The 16486-nt window shown below is 40.0% G+C and overlaps 1 protein-coding gene across 6 annotated transcripts in view; it reads right to left on the bottom strand.

Moving 5' to 3' along the window:
• The window catches only part of LOC139687525 (uncharacterized), a 585660-nt gene that overhangs the window by 499260 nt on the left and 69914 nt on the right, over positions 1 to 16486 (bottom strand). The window contains exon 1 of one of the 6 annotated variants that reach the window (XR_011700643.1): positions 3582 to 4589. The exons of 1 other annotated variant lie outside the window; for it this stretch is intronic. The gene's annotated coding sequence lies outside the window, so the exon portion shown is untranslated. Of the gene's footprint in view, positions 1 to 3581; positions 4590 to 4976; positions 5011 to 16486 lie in introns of those variants that run through there. 4 more of the 6 variants (XR_011700642.1, XM_071584721.1, XM_071584723.1 and 1 more) reach the window with 4 other exon arrangements.

Raw genomic sequence — 16486 nt, 5'->3', positions numbered from 1 at the left:
AAATCACAACTCTAAAAATTTAATGTGTGCAAAACTACAAACTGTTACGATAAATATTGGTAAGGTCTATTAAGTGAGAATAATTATAAGTGAAATTAAGTTTCCCAAAGATCAATAAAGCCCTATTAGTTTGGTGCATCAAGTATCTTCCTGAAATTTCTTCATCAATTACGTGAAAACTCACGAAATCATATACTCAACCATCAACCTGGTTGAATAAACCGTCATTCATTCGAATAACATAGCAAATAATCAATTGTGAGGTCAAAAATTTACATTACACTATTTTTGGAAATTATCAAAACATTTTAACAATCTTTTGAAAGTTTTAGCGTTCATTTTTCTAAGTAATTGGTCTTAGAGGTTTATGTAGACCGAATAGAAAAAAATGTATTTAGGAAAACGATGACAAGATATTTTTTTAGTTTAAACATGGTTAAAAATTGAAAGAGTGAATATTACCTATCATAGACGGAAAAGATGGTCTTCATTTCAACTTTCCTACATTGTCTGAAATTATAAATAGCCTACCTAATCCTATAGCCGTTGAAATAAATGGAAAATAAAGTCTACTTAGGAAAGTATAAACTATTAAAGATTAAAATCCGAATAAGACTTAGCAAATGCATGGCATCCTTCTAAAAACTCTCACTTTATCTAGCTGTTCCCACATATTTTTCGTTGCTAAGTTTAGACTACTCCACTGAATTAAAATACTACTTTCTCTGTTGATACTAGTAGTTGTCAAAGTAATCTTTTTACTCAAGTTAAAAATATGCACACGAAAAAAATTCAGCACCATTTACTATCTTTATTTTATTTCAATACTTTTGTAGGTACAGCATGACCATCGACTTGACAACAAACACAGAGAAATTTCAGAGGAGACTTGAGCATATGCCTGTAGCAAAAAAATTGGTTTCTACTTCTTACATGATGTAATTTATCAGGCTTATTGTGAACCAAGGACAAGGAAGCGCAGGTTCGCGGCCGAATTAATATTTTTCAAGTATCTTCAATGCTCCATCACGTCAAGTCATTATTTCAGCGAGCTATGGAAATATTTATATGGAATAACTCCATAACTAGATTAACCAAAGTTTCAATACTTATTAATCAACATCAGGTCTCGTCCAGTTTCTATTTTCTGCTCGCCAAGAATGGAAAGATTTTATTCTGTACAAGCAAGTGATTTTATCCCTTAAAAGCTTAGAAAGGACCATAGTGAGAGTAAAAGAGGTTTTTCATATTGATGGTTACTTTCCTAAAATATTCTCAATGTGTACTATGATCAATAATATTATTCATCAATTACCTATTTGAAACTTAGAAAATGTTTACTTTGATTCAAATATAAAAATTAAATGTGGATATGCAACTAAGTCAATATAAATGTTTTAAAATATGTAGTAAATGTTTAATATGTCTCAAGGTACACACTTGTTTCAAGAGCATATTACAATCAATGCTAATGTTTACATAATGATTAATCATTATCATAATACCATACCTCTAAAGCCCACATGCGTTCAGATTTTTTAAAAAATGGCAAGTTAAGGCCATGAAAGATTAACGCCTGTCATTGGCAATCATGGCACTTATTTTAATTGATACTTCTACTAAATTTTGTTCCATAAACTCCCCTTTTAAGACTTCAATACATCTTTCCTCAAGAAAATATGCAATTTTGCCTGGTCTAAATAAACACGTAAGAAATGAGAATAACTTTAGAAATAATATTATGCAACTTTATTTTTAGACATTCCAACATTTGGACAACACAAATATTAGATTGACCTGCAGGTTATAAAATTAAAAGTTTATATTTCTTCTACTTGCAGGTCTGAATCGTGGAATGATTATTGTGTTTAGTTATAATGCTTTTGTCATCATCATCTATGAGCATACTCTGCACATCGCATAAATATGGAGGCTCCAACTACTGATGTGGCATGGTGAGGAAATGTTTTTAAGGGGTGGGATTGTGAGAGTGACCTCGAGATGTAGTTGTCACTTAATTCTCATGTTAATGGAAAAAAATACCCCTATATCTATTAGTTGGCGTTAAATTATCCTGTATATCATTCAAGGCTGAAAATACCATACATGTATGCATAAGTGAAAATATAATAAGGCTAAATTGCGTTTACCTGAGTGACTGCAAGCGTGAACGCACGCGATAGAAAGTTTTTTAGATAGCTCTTATTGTCTCTCATCAAATCTTATAACATCCTATTGGCACTTTAAATATTTTACACATAACAACAATATGCAAACGAATCGGGTTACCCTTTCTTTATAACCTTCTCAATGCCGAAGTGAACATTTTGCCGGTCGGGCCCTCTAAACCTACGAAACGTTTGCGGTGGCGCCTGAAATGACAAAAAAGAACGGGCCTCTAGCATCTAAACTATTGTGCGAAAAATGGGTTTCATAATGATAATTTTTTTACGTTATTGCCCGAAAATTTCATGAGCTACGTTGAACGCAAGCCCGGTCCCCAAAAGATATTGTTACCGCGGAGGTCAACTCTAACGGAAAAAGCGCGAACGCGCTCCGGGAGTACCGCGGCCGATACCCAGCCGGATGCGGGGCAACTCGCAGATCCCGTCCTTCGCTGATTCACCAACGGTACGTGGCGCCAAATAAATATGAACACGAAAGTATGGTATGAGAATGGCCGAATCTCTGGAAAATGTTTACAAATAAAACTTCTGTGGATAGAATGTAAACTGATATTCACAATGAAAAGTGCCAAAGTTGAAAGAGAAAAGCGTTTATCTCGTTCTCATTCACGCGATTTCGGCCATTTTCTAATCTTCTAGGGAGTCTATTCGCAAGCAGATGGTGCTATAAGCGGATTTCATTAAATCCCGCCATATTTCTGCTCTTCTGTAAATATTATTCTCCCATTTCCAGTTGAGTTAACATATCACCTTCACCGCCAAATTTACAAAAAATTCTAGATTAGGCATAATTTGCTACCACCAACCAAATAAAATATTGAATAATAGCTCTGGCTTGCAGACTGATCTATAGATATTGAAAACCTTGCATAAATTAACAGATTTAGCTCTGTCAGACTAATAATTCTTCGAATGAGCAGATAAACTTTCTAACGGGTGAGTGCTTACGTGTCACATGAGTTATTTATGAATGATCATCAGAATTACCTAGCTGCTCAAAGCGCATAAAACTTTCAATGTGTAGACTGATGAAATTATATTTGCCTACGCTTCAAAATTAACGATACAAATATTAGCTTAAATAATAGCTGCGGTCGGTACTATTTTTAATAACGCAAGGTGTGCTATAGGGTTAGCCGATACAAAAACTGCAAAGATAAATATGGTCCAAATCGGAAAACATCGAAACGCCTAATCGATATAAACAAAGTTTTAGAGCTGATGCTCACATCTACTTGCTAAGGTAATAGAAAGGTATTAATGTAATTGCAATATTCTACTTCTTTCGCAGGTCAATTAGTATTGTTTCCCGCTCTGGATATGGAACAATCTAAATACAAACACAACTATGGCATCGCCAAAAAAACATTCCACGTACTAATTCATTCCACGTACCTGCTTGAAACTAAATAGTCCTTTTTTTATGCCTTTCATTCAAAGAGGTATAAATCGGAAGATGGTGTCCGACCGGCTCAATGCGCTGACCAACCTCGAAAAAAAAGCCATGGGCAGCGCGCCGGATCCACGATGGGAAGTATTGGCGCGATGAAAGAGGAGAAAAAAGACGGAGAGAAGGAACGAAAAACTCGCGAGGGCCGAAGGAAGAAAACCAGCGACACGACGAAGAGGAGCATGAAGACGACGCCGTCGACACTCACTCACTCGAAGAGAGACACAATCTCATCACTTTGGGGTTTATTTTTTTCTTCCGAGGTCGCCCCCTAAGTCACATTTAAGGAGCCGTAGCACAACGGAGTCCAATTGGGGTTAAAACGAAGCACACTACAAGTCACACGGCCGCACAATACCGGCGAGTGGCGAGGTGATAAACACGAGACGAAGATGGCGTGGGAGTAAGGGGCGGGGTTGGGGGGGGAGAAAGAGGAGGAGAGAATGAGGTAGATAAACTCGAAAGAAGGAACGTAGGAAAAGAGAAACGAGGCGACAAGGAGGAGTCAAAAGAGTGAGAAAGAGAGAGATAGACGGGGAGGACGAGTTGCTATGTGGGAAATAGGAAAGGGTTCGCGCGGGGGTGGGTAAAATTGCACACGGCGCTCTCAACGGTAGGAATGAATGGAGAGAAGTTCGGTGCATACTTCACGCAGCGAAGTCGACGCCGGGTAAGGAAGGAATCGCCGCGCGGGTCGAACGCGGAAAAAGACAGGAGGGAAGGCGTTTGAGGGGAGTGGGAGGAGTGGGGGCGTCGGTCGAATGATTCTACTCAAACGTCTCTCCTCTTTGACCGCCATTTCGGACGTACATTACCCATCGAATCCCTTCCCGTCGCAATTCCCCCATCTCCTCTTCCATATAAATGCCTTAACCGACTATTTTAGTTCTCCTCCCTTTCCATAAACACATACTTCATCTCCCGCACCCAAAAAGAACCAACTTCTTCCTCCACGTAGCCGACTTCCTCCTTCAATTCAAAATTTGAGGGACACCCACGCACCCCCAATCCCCCCCCCCAACCCCTAGCATTACACTTTCCTCATGTCCCTTGTGCCCTCCACCACCCATGTACACAAACCACCTCTACCCCTCCCCTCCTCTCGCCAGCAACCCTTCCCCAACCCGTCTCCTTCCTTACGTGCGTTGCGTACAAGCTCTGTACATCTTTGGACTCCCTCTCCCCATCGCTGCTCCTCGCCCCTTCCTCCTCCCTCCCTCCCTCCACCTCTACTCCACCTCCTCCTCCAGGCCTAAAACCTACCTCCTCTACCTCCTCCTTTCGACTCCCCTCCGACCCCACCTTTCCTTGCCCCCTTAAATAAAAAATAAGTCGCACACTTTTTTTTCCTCGAGCCCTCCTCGCCAGTCTGCTAGATGTCAGCCAACACCACGCCACGCAATAAGGATGCTCTGCCATCTCAGTGTGACTGAAGACTTGCCCCCGAACAGTTTCGCACGAGACGACGCAGTGCCGGTCTATAACACGCTTCGACGCAGGAGCGAGGTAAAGAGAAGAGGTATTACAGGGAAGAGTGACCGCAGTGGGAGTGAGGGAAGAGAGAGAAGGGTGTAACGGAAGGGGGCCCGCTTCGCACGCGGAGTGACGCTAGGGAGAGAGGAAGAGGGAGGCGAGGGAGTTGAAAGTTTTTTCGGCAGGACAAGGGAGTGGGCTGAGGAGGGGAGGGAATTATGTGGTAATGAGTGTGACTGGGAGATAGGGAAACGTGCGGGAGGACAGTGGAGAGAGGGAGGAGGGAGTAGTGGGGAGGTGGTTAATGAAGGGGGGAGGCAAGGGTGGGGGGAGGGGAGGAGGATATGGAAGTTATAAAAACGTATGCGAATGTCCGCGGGGAGAGAGCGGACCGTCGCGCACCGGAGGAGCAGTCGCAGTGGTTGTGGTGGTGGTAGTAGTAGTAGTTGACGCGGCGGCAGCAACGGCGTGGGGTCGTGCGCGTCTGTTCTTAGAAGGGGAAAGGCCGGAGAGTGGTCGAGGTGAGTTGAAATGGAACGGTGCCGCGCGCTGTGAGAGCTGGTCTCCCGCCCGCCCTGGGGTTGGATGGCGCGCCGGGGGAGAGAAGTCGGCGGACGGAAGGCGACGGCAGCGCACCACCGTAACGCAGAGACGAAACAGCAGAGACCGGCATAGCGGGAGCGCGAGAGGAAGAGAGAGAGGGAAGGCGGCGTTCTCCCGCTCGCTCTTGCGGCAGTGGTGGAGGTTGTCTTTTTGGAAAGGATTTCGGGCTGGAAGTTTAGGTACCTTCGGGGGGCCGGAGGCTTCGTCTTGGCCCGAAGGGCAGAAGGAAATAGAAGGGAGAGAAGAGTGAGGAGGGTTTCGAAAAAAAATACCAAAGATGCAGGGTGGGTGGGAAAGGTGGGGGAGGATGGAAAGGGGGGCGAAATAAAATAAAAACAAGATGGGGAGTAGGAGATTTTCGGCAAGGGGTGGGGGGGGAGAATCTGTTTATCGGCTCGGGAGGAAGGGGGGGAGAGGGTTGGCTGGAAAGGCCTTTTTAGAGAGAGGGAAGGGGTTGCTTTAAGGTGGGGAGGTTGTTCGTTTGAAGTGAGGAGGCGGAGGCAAGTTTGACCCCGGTGGACGTGGAGAGGGGTGTGCTATTGGGGCGGGCGGGGGGAGCCGTTGGTGGGGGGTAGAGGGGGCGGGCTATAGAGTGGAGAGGGGGTGGCGGAGGAGAAGGAAGACGTGAAATCGAGGGGAGAGGGTTTTATCTGGAGGGTGGGAAAGAGTTATGACGTCATGGACTCACGTCACATCCGGCGCCGTATACCATTGGGCGAGAGGGCTCACCCCTTTAGGATCTCTTGCCATCCCCACCCCCTTCCATCCACATTCTGCCCTCTCCACCGCCCTTTTCGCCCTTCTCGCCCCTCAAAAGCACGCCCTGGACACTCCGCCGTCCCCTCCAGGCTCACCTCTCCCGCCCCCCACACCAAATGCTTCATTCGCAAACCCTCCTCCCCATCCCCTAGAAAAAAACCCTTTCCACCCTCTTTCCCCTCTTCTTCACCGACCAACACGACTCTTTTCGGCTCTTCTGCAGGACACTGGCTCGCGCCCCCTCCTTTCATCCCTCCCCCTCACTCTTCCCCTCTCCAACCTCTCCCTTTACGCCATGCCCACTCCACGGGGCCGTTGAAGCCGCCGCCATCCAACCCACCCACACACACGCGCGCGCGCAAACACAGACACACTTCGCCCACGAAGAACCAGGCGGTCCCTCTGCACCGCTCCTCGCATCGGACGCCGATCATCCTTTGCCTCGACCCCCTCTTTCTGAGCACCAAAACACCCTTTCCTCCACCATCGCACTGACGTCCGCCGTCGAGGCTCCTCTTCGCGAAAGCTTTCGGCGGGAAAGGGCTACCGCTATGCCCTTGCCCCCTCCCGCTTGTCCCCGCTCTCCACTTTTCATCTATCCCTTGCAATATCTCATTCGGGTTCTCTTCCAATTGCCACAGGCCCGGTCAAACCGATTTTTCCTAGGTCACCTGGCTGGTACACCTAGTGAGGAGACCCCGGGCTCTTCAATAGCTAAGTTTCTCAATTACCAAGCTCCACAAATGTTTCCCCACTTTCAGGGTATCAATGTGCCTGAAGCTGCAGAGTCGAGAGGTGGGGTCTCCATAGCAGGTGATCTGGAGTGCCTACACAACTCTCACAGCTTGTTGGATAGATTAACTCATGCAGCTTCCGTTAACCTGCCATTGATAATCATCCCCCTATATTCTTTGGCATTTTTATCATGAATGGTGACGTGCAAATGAAATGAGTACAAATGCTTATTTATGGGTACATATAGAGGGAACCTATTACCGAATTTCATAGAGAAATTTTAAGGTACTATTTCATTGACCCTCCTTTAAAAAGAAAAAAAAGATACGTAATAAATTGTTTGCCCAAAATCCCTTATTTTCAGATTCGTCACAATATCATCGCTCAGTAGAGCATGATAATGAGAATGTGAATTATAAATTGTGATGATAAAAAAATTAACTTTTCTACGCACTTAATTTTACATACTTTGAAACAGCATTCGAAATTCTTTTTCTTGCGGTACTTCAGAAATTACCATAGCATTATTCTCTTGAAATTGCCTTTCAGAGTATCACCATTTCAAGTCACGGAGAAAGAATGAAAACAATTTCCTTCACAATCATTCTTGCTAAAGATAAAATAAGGGTTTTCTTTTGCCACTCCAAATGAATAATATTAAAGGATAAAATATCACAGATAACATTATCCATATGAACTCATTCTTATCTAATAACAGCGTACTGATTGTACTTATATATACTAAGTGTACAAAAGACTTTTAAAAACAAACCAAAAACATTACTCGCCTCAGCCAAATACCAAATTTCTCGAATATCCAGCAATGATCATCTTACTAGCAAAACGTCAAGTTACTTTTTACTAAATATATTTATCTAGTCCCTAGTGTATATACCAGTAGGCCTAGTTATCTTATCATATTCTCGTATTGAGACTTCTCTCAACGACCTCTACGAAATATTAGTGATTTTGGTTGTATAATATTGTCGGTTTGTGTCTCCACGGATTATTCTAGGGGGATCAGATTGGCGCGGTGGCTAAGTACTGGCTTCCCACGCCGAGGACCCGGCGGTGACGAATTTTAACAGCGGTAGCCTTAGCCTTGGTGTTCTGAGGAAAGCACTTCAAGTGCAGTTCCCCGTCCGCCGGATGGTGAGCCTCTTTGTGCCTTTCTTTAAGAGTTGGCCAATGGCAACGCTAGGTTTCTCTTCACTCTCCCCCCCCCCCGATCCCTACATTACATCCTGCCCCAAGTGAAAATGTATCCCTATCGATGGAGATGAGGTTATAGTTTCGTCATCTCTACTAATTACTGTTATTATAACACATCTTAAACTTTAAAAACTAAAAACATTCTAAATAAAAATTTACAAAGCATCTGCCACATGAATACATCCTCCAGACATTTTATCCTTACCCTCTTGTCTCCTCCAAGTTCTGAGGTAATTATACATTTCTCGAGAAAATTAGTTCATCAAACTCAATGGAATGGGAGCATGTATGTGACTATTGAATGCCAGATATTATTTTCGGATCTAGTAAGTCGCGATGTGTGAAATGTCTACATTTTTTTCAGTCGGAAAAGCTGAAATAATTAAAAAATTAATCATTCTCTGGCTGTTAGAAAAGTATCGATCAAAAAATCGATTAAAGAATTCACATCGTAATCTGAGAAAAAAGCAGAGAAATTTGGAGATATTGAAACACACATGATAGTAAGTATATACGTAAAAAATAAGATGGTCATGGCATTTGTCAAAGAAAATATTTTAATAATCTTACAGATGATTCCGACTTTGGAAATGACTTTGGAAAATGTGCGAATAGATAACGATGAATGGTCCACGTGATAAGTCATCAAATTGTTGACATGGTAATACCCTACGAATAAATACCTGTGCTAACCCAAACTTATGGAATATATACCAATACCAATTTTAACAATGGTTAAATAATTCATAATATTAACTTCTTTTCACAGACGCGTCTTAACGTATTAGTTTATGTATTTCTATCTTAGTCCATGACATGACAAAAAATCCATCGTTGGTTAAGAGATCATCCAAGATGGTTTGAAAATTGTTGGGTTTTTATTTCACGGAAACATGAAATGTCTACAGGATATTTCATATTTTATATTTCACCTATAAATGCTCTCGTCACTTGATTTAACGTATAATTGACTCTATAGTTTTGAAAAGCATGATTCAGCTGAAAACGCGCATATTCTGGCTTCTAAGAACCTAGCGAGCCAGAAAGCCTCATAGGAAGTGATCCATCATTCGATTACTACTCCACAGATTACTATTTGATGGTACCTTCTGTATGAGTTATAAAGATCAGGCGCTGAGTGAAGAAGCCGTGACAAAAATATCACATCGTCGGACATTTATAAAGGAATATAATATGAGGTGCTGTATAAGATCGCAACCTTATCCAAAAAGAATAGTTCAAATATTTCAATCCATGCCCTTGGGAGGTTCTATATTTTAGCCATGATGGCAAAACACTATCGTGAGAATCCTCATTGTATCTGTACGCCCTGATCTTCTATTTTCCTTCTTTTATGACTATGACCTCCCTTTCATTGTCTCTCTCTCTCAATGCTCCTTCTCCTATCTCTTCTTTCATTATACCATGCACACTCCCTTACTCTCAGATTAATGTCTTTCGCGCTATCTAAAAGGGCTCTTCACAAAAATGCTAGTGCTGGTTGTGTCTGAATAAACTTTCTCAAGTGTCCGTCGGTCGGAAACTTACGGTGGAACTTTCTCCAGTTAGCACTAAAAGCTATTATGTTAAGGAATACCCTTATTGATTTCAAAGAAACGAATAATAGTGAACCTCAAGATACTCGCTGGTTTTTGGTTGTTTTACAAGTATGACACCAAAATGTAACACCCGTTAAGTGAAACCCAAAAAAAAGAGTGATTATAATTTTAAATTTTCAGTTGGATATGTACAGGTATTACTATCAACTATGACTAGGAAAAATTATCTTACGAGATCTAATTCTGAGCAGTCTACTATATAATTCGCGCATAACTCTGACATTTAATGACATAAGAATGAAGTGCCTACTTATTTTAATCATTCTTATTGTGAACCTAATCCTGGTTTTCGGACCATATTTACAAATAAAACTAAAAACAGCTATTTTGGGAAACTCATTCGAGGATACCCCGAGCTAACTGATGTAACATATACGTACTTTTTTTTAATATTTATGATTGCTAGGGTTCAATATGTTTTTGGAGCCAACTTAGTGGATTGGTTATCATTAAGGTAAAACTGAATTATCGTTTCAAAAAGTATGTATCTGATGACATTATATTACTATTCACAAGACTAACAGTATTATATTGTATGAAAACTAAACTTCAAGATTTAATTAAAACATTAGTTTAAAAGGAGTAGTAGTAGTTTTATGGGAGGCGACGGACAGCTAAGGTCAATTGCGCCATTAGGGATGGATGGGAAAGGAAGGGTGGAGAGAAATCCGGCGTTGGCACTACCCTACTCTTGTCAAAAGGTGCCAAGGGGTCCGCAGTTTAACGTCCCATCCGACGGACGTCGTTCTCGCTCAAAGTACTCCCCACAAAGCACCTTAAGTAAGGATCGGGATACGGCTGATAAATGTGTTGTCTCCAGGATTTGAACATGGGCACTCTCAGCGGAAAGCCCGTACGTTAGCCACCGTACTATCCTGATACCCTAGTTTTTAAGGAACTTTACATCCTTGGCTTTGGAGCTTTTCGTGAATATCACTTTTCTTGTGTTTTTAAAATTCGTATCCAACCAAATCTATTATTTATATTCAACGTAGTTTCCATTTAACTTAAATAAATGGCTTTGTTTAAAAAATGTTCTATCACATTAAATCTCTGGTAAGGAATACTAATTAACAAAAGGATTAGCATGCGTTATGTAGAAAAGTAATGGAGCTGAAATTACAAACATGATATCTCTTTCCCCATTTTAGTACATTATGCATTAATATTGCAACGCATGCAAATGCTATTTTGCTCACCCTCTTCCAGGTATTCCAAACAAATACTCGACCATTTCGAATTCGCCTCTTTAGAGTAAAAGCACTCGGTGGTTTGATGGAATCCATTGTAAACTCCCCTTGTTTAGCGATTTCGGAAGCTAAAGTCGTATCTTAACAATTAGCTTAACTCATGGTGGCATTCCATTCTGTTATTCTGGAATTAGGTAAAAATAGGCTTCTCATCAAATTTACCCAAAGATTTTTACAGGGCTCATTGGCTCATCTAATGAGTAGGGTGCTGTGTTTCAGGCGTTAAAAATTCCGAGCTATTTCTATTCAGCCCAGAGAAGCCGATGAGTTACACAAACCGATTGTAAGGGTTGCCGATATTTATAAAATCCATATATATTTTTAACGGTAAATATTTCAACAAAATTAGATTTTTTAATATATATATAACGCATTTAATGATACATCTATAAAATTAATGGATTAAAACGTTGAATAAATAGGCATTTCCAAATCTGTTTAACATTCATTTTAAGATGATTTTAAGGCTAATTTTAAGTTAAAGATTAAAATTACAAACGGATAACAACTCGGTGGTACTCATTAAATTATTAAAGTAATGGATGTAATTTTTGGACGAATCCTTCCTTTTTAATATTTCAGACTTGCAGGCATGTCAAGAGAAAGTCCCGATGTCTAGTAAGTGGGTATACTACCTTGATCAAAAATTTCCCGGAATTTATTCAGAAAATTAAAAATACAAGTTTATTCATCTAAATCTATATTGTCCCCTTCAAAGTAATCCCCATCGACTGCAACACACTTATGCCAGCGCTTGATCCAATCCTCGAAACATTTTTTATATTCGGTTTTCGGTATGTCCATCAGTGCTTCCTGCGATTTTTCCATTACTTCCTCTCGGCTGCTAAAACGCGTTCCCCGTAATGGTTTTTTAACTCGATTGAACAGAAAGAAGTCACAGGGAGCCAAATCAGGTGAATTCGGTGGCTGTTGGATGGTATTTGTTGCATTTTTCGTCAAAAAATTACGAATAATGATAGCACTGTGCGACGGTGGTGCAAAATCCACGAGTTTTCTGCCCACATTTCTGGTCTCTTTCGGCGAATTGCTTCACGCAAACGTCTCATAACGCCCAAATAATACTCTTTGTTTACTGTCTGGCCTTCTGGCAAAAATTCATGATGCACTACACCGTTGTAATCCATGAAAACCGTCAGCATTGCCTTCTTTTTTGACTGAAAACGACGTGGTTTTTTTGGTCTCGGCTCATTTGGTGAACGCCATTCACTTGCCTGATGTCTGGATTGCGTGTCGTACTCATAAACCCACGTCTCGTCTCCAGTAATGATCCTTTTGATGAATGTGGGATCGGATTCAGCCTCGCAAATCATGTCTTTTGCGACGTCAACACGGTCTCTTTTTTGCATGAAATTGAGGTCTTTTGGAACCAACTTTGCTGCTACACGACGGAAACCCAAATCATTAACCACAATGTCTTGGGCGGATCCATAGGCAATGTTCAAGTCCTCCGCTATTTCTCTGATGGTTAATTTGCGGTTATTGACCAACATTTCTTTTACTTTATCAATTTTTTCACCGACTTTGTGTCGATGGTCTGCCACTGCGTTCATCATCTTCGATTGACTCACGACCACTTATGAACCGCTCGTGCCACTGGTAAACGACCGTTTTTTTTAGAGAATCGTTGCCGAAACACTTTTCCAACATTTCCAACGTCCGTGCGCCACTAAATCCGTTTTTTACGCAAAATTTAATACAAGTTCGTTGTTGCAAATTTAAATCCATTTCTGCAATTGTAAAAAATCGCCAACACACACAGAGATAGATGTACTCTTGGCTACGTAACTTTTGCAAATGTCAAGTTATGACACTAAGATTTAAAGGGAATATCAACAACAGATGTATCAATTTAACAAAAAAAACAGAACTCAAATCGGAACGATGGGAGCGCCACACGGTGGTTATTCCGGGAACTTTTTGATCAAGGTAATATAATATCAAGAACGGGCCTTAATTATGTAAGAGGAAGGTATTTGGAAATGGGCTTCTAAATTTAACGTAGGATTACAGAACGGAAATCTAGCCACATTTAACTAAAAAAGTCATTAGTCAAAGCTTTGGCACAAGCTTAGCAAGCTTTGACATAGTTGGTTTTTGGTATGATTTTAGAACGTATTTATAATATGGCACGTAAGAGTAATGGGATTACGTTTCAAAATTTTTAGTTAGAGCTGTTTATCTGGTACAAGGGTCTTGTGAAATATAATTTTCAAAGAGTTTAGTACATTTTTTCTCCTACATTTTTTATAGATGAGGCTTTCCTAAATCGATACAATGGCACATCACCAAGATGAACAAAAGACACTAGTAAGTACTTCGCACAATGACCTATGAAATGAACATATCAAAACAAGATAATTTATCTTTCTTAAACTGAGTAATTAGTCTAAATAGGAGACTGAGGTGTTCCAATGCTTATACTTGCATTGAGAAATGGGTATGCAAAATTAATTGACTGTAACATGCTCGGCCATGGTTTCTTATGCTTGTGCGTAACACCTTTAGATATTTGATGATAATCGCTTTCTGGCAAACTTTTAATGCTAAGAAATACTCCGTGCATACCAGGAGAAGGCATGTATGAAAATTCATACGAACCATAACTAGGCCAAAATTTCAATCCAATAACGTCGATATGTGTGCGAGTCACTCTACCACCTTCTATTCAAACTGGACTTGATGATTGAGTAAGCAAAATCAAATAACTTTGCGTTACCACAAAGGAAACTGTTTACTATCGATTAGTTCTGTAGCACTGAAGCGTCACCTGGACTCTAACTACATCTGGATACGAAACTAGTGGACAACAAAAATTCTATTCTGTGGAAACACAAAGTTATTTGATTCTTGTTCATTTTAACGGAATTCCACAAAGTGTCGGCCTAAACTTTCTCTTAAGTGGTCTTGATGAAATTTACCTCGGAAATGTTATGTAACATTTTATATCATGAGGGATATTTAGGGAAACTACCTTTACTTGCCAATAATATTCATTTGTTTGACTTGTCAGTCTACAGTCATATGAGAAAAAGAGATATAAGAGAGATATAAGAGATATAAAAATAAGAGAATAAGAAATTCGGATAGTAAGAAAGAGAAAATATCACTTTAGCCAGCCACAATTTCTGCAATAATCTATCATAAACCAAGACGATAGCTGGGTGGGATTCAGACTATAGTATGTTTGAACATTGCACACTAAATGATAACAAAATGCTCATTCAAAAGTAATTCTGAACATAAATATGCACATCCATTCTAATAAAGGAGTCAATATACTCAAATCATCAAAGGTTTATATACGAGGGCTCTTCATTAAAGAGTGAGTACAAATATTTTATTCGCTTAAGTTATTGTGCAAAATTTTGGTATCGGTGATACGAATTTCATTGATCGGACTCTAGTATTGCGTCAATGGCGGCAGTTGCAAGTTTAAACGTTCAGTTCACCTACATACTCCTACCTCGGATGATGAAAAACGTTTTCCACGAAGGTGCTTCTTCACATTTGGAGGCAGAAAAAACTCAAAATCGGCTATCAATGGATTATAGAGAGGACCAAGATCACAATTTACACTAATTGTTGGGAGATATTTAATAATAATATTTATAATCAAATTACCAGTCTTAGTGCCCACTTGCATTATCTTGGTGCAATATCCAGCCTTTTGCTTTGAAATATGATCTTTTGCGAAATATAACCTTGAAGAATTTTCAGTTCATTCCCATAGAGATTCCCAACATGCAGTGGTGTGTGAAGTTACAAAGTGCTGATACACCTTCATCTGATTAATGAACAATGATGTAACCATAATTTTTAGAGAAGAAATTTTGCCTTTTTATTTGGTGTTGGTTATGCCGGAGATTTTCACACAGAGCGTTGATGCTCGCTCTCTGGATAAAAATGATGTAGCTGAACTTCATACGCAGTGATAATCTCCAATATAAATTATCCACTCTCCTATAAAATCAGCGCCAACTACGAACAAGCCTGCTTGCGAGCGCCATATTTCTCGGGTATGAACGGTGTCGAAATTTACTTCTCAAAGGCACGCCTCAAGTGTAGTTTTTGTGCTTCTATTATGAATTACTGAATGAATTGTGAATACTTAATAAAATTTTCAAAATTTCTGTGAATGCTCAGGATGTTATTTAACAATGTTCTTTCAAAATATCATCAGTGGTCTTAATTTTTACCTCCGTACTAGCAGTGAATGCTCCAAGTTCACCTTCCCTTGAATTTGCCTATTCTCGCTTCAAACATCAAAATCATCTTTTAGCTGTTCTATAGGAGTGAATAGACTTCATAAGTCTACTGTAGTATCAGGCGTCAGGCGAACCCCCATCGTTGCTATAGGCGAACTGAACATGTGTCTAACTGTCACGTCTACCGCTAGCGTAATACTCGAGTAAAATCAATAAAAATTGTACCACATATATATCGCACATTAATCTAACAATATAACATCATATTAAAATTTTGCACAATAAATGATGTGACTAATTATTTGCACTTGTATACTATAAGTTTTAATGGATAGGTCTGACCTCCCCAGAAAAAACGACGGATCTAATCTACAAGAGCATTTAAATGATTCGGAAATAACTTTTGAATAGCAATCATTGTTAAATCATAAAAAAGAAGATCTATAGTTGGATTCAAAATTTGAAGTTATCGATAAATATTTGAAATCAGTATTTATTTACCGTCATCATTACAATGCGACATTAAGTATTTACAACTATTTAAAAAAAATTTGTCTAACGTCATTATTCATTAAGTAGTGGAATATTGTTCCTTAAATATACAATTTACAATAAGAGAGCTCATTTGTAAACACTTTAGTCCAAACATCCGTTGATTTACATCACTGTCAAACATTCTTTCATAAATTGCGGTCCCTGCTCATATTTCTCATTAAGCCTACATCAAGTCAATAAAAAAATGAGTAACATTTTATGCAAGTACTTAACTGAGATGAAAAAACTTCTCTAAATGGTATATCCGCATTAAGGGTAAGCGTAAAAAACACAATCTCAGTTGTTCCCCGGAAAATAAACACGCTTGAACTCTTCCATTTAGGATCACAAGATCACCGAAGACACGCAAACAAACGAAGCATGCACCCAAACAGACAAACGAAAACGCCATTACCTCACACAGCCATATTCTACGAAG

Source organism: Hetaerina americana, unplaced genomic scaffold (genome assembly GCF_022747635.1).
Source record: "Hetaerina americana unplaced genomic scaffold, ioHetAmer1.1.p SCAF_2, whole genome shotgun sequence".
NCBI classification, from domain to species: domain Eukaryota; kingdom Metazoa; phylum Arthropoda; class Insecta; order Odonata; family Calopterygidae; genus Hetaerina; species Hetaerina americana.
The sequence above is the reverse complement of the archived record's forward strand: the minus strand, read 5'-3'. Positions and strand labels throughout refer to the sequence as shown.